This window comes from Octopus bimaculoides, chromosome 27 (genome assembly GCF_001194135.2).
Source record: "Octopus bimaculoides isolate UCB-OBI-ISO-001 chromosome 27, ASM119413v2, whole genome shotgun sequence".
Taxonomy (NCBI): Eukaryota; Metazoa; Mollusca; class Cephalopoda; order Octopoda; family Octopodidae; genus Octopus; species Octopus bimaculoides.
Window position 1 is genome coordinate 3,233,933 of NC_069007.1, and position 826 is coordinate 3,234,758.

The following is an 826-nucleotide window of genomic DNA, read 5'->3' on the forward strand; positions in this document are numbered from 1 at the left end:
GGCAGAATTTGAACACAGAATGTATGGACGGACGAAATGTCACTAAGCGTTTCCGCCCAGTGTGCTAACGATTCTTATTTCTTTATTGCCCACAAGGGGCTAAACACAGGGGGAACAAACAGGGACAGACAAAGGGATTAAGTCGATTACATCGACCCCAGTACGCAACCGGTACTTATTTTATCGACCCCGAAGGGATGAAAGGCAAAGTCGTCCTCGTCGGAATTTGAACTCAGAACGTAAGGGCAGACGAAATCCCGCCAAGCATTCCGCCCGGCGTGCTAACGATTCTGCCAGCTCTCCAACCCATGCAATCATAGAAAAGTGAACGTCAAAACAATTATGATAATGAGGAGGAAGATGACAGCAACAATTGTCTCTTCGGTTGAATACCGTTCTAACTTTGAGGTTTTCTTTTCTCTTGTGTGACAGGCTCGTTACAAAGACAAAGGAAATGTAATTGCCGAAGACCAACTGGCTCAGGTACGTAACGTGATTGGCTTTTTCCAGTTTGTTTAAGAATTGTTTCTCTATTATATATTTTAACCCTTTCGTTACCATATTTCTGTTGAGATGCTCCATGTTTCTTTCAATTAATTTTAACTGTAACAAAGAATTTAGTAAAATAACTTTGTTATCATTAAGCTAGTGTTAGGAACATAAATTGTGACTAAGGTTTGGTGGAAGATTTTAATTCAAAACTTAATGGCTGTGCGGTAAGTAGCTTGTGTGGCACCTTGGGCAAGTGTCTTCTGCTATAGCCTCGGGCCGACCAAAGCATTGTGAGTGGATTTGGTAGACGGAAACTGAAAGAAGCCCGTCATAT

At 41.9% G+C, this 826-nt stretch overlaps 2 protein-coding genes across 7 annotated transcripts in view; one reads left to right on the plus strand and one right to left on the minus strand.

Annotated features, from left to right (window-relative positions):
• The window catches only part of LOC106876814 (cholecystokinin receptor type A), a 141,514-nt gene that overhangs the window by 36,068 nt on the left and 104,620 nt on the right, over nt 1-826 (minus strand). The window lies entirely within an intron of this gene.
• The window catches only part of LOC106873120 (vacuolar-sorting protein SNF8), an 8,417-nt gene continuing 7,925 nt past the window's right edge, over nt 335-826 (plus strand). The window contains exon 1 of the mRNA XM_014920351.2: nt 335-483. The gene's annotated coding sequence lies outside the window, so the exon portion shown is untranslated. The remainder of the gene's footprint in view (nt 484-826) is intronic.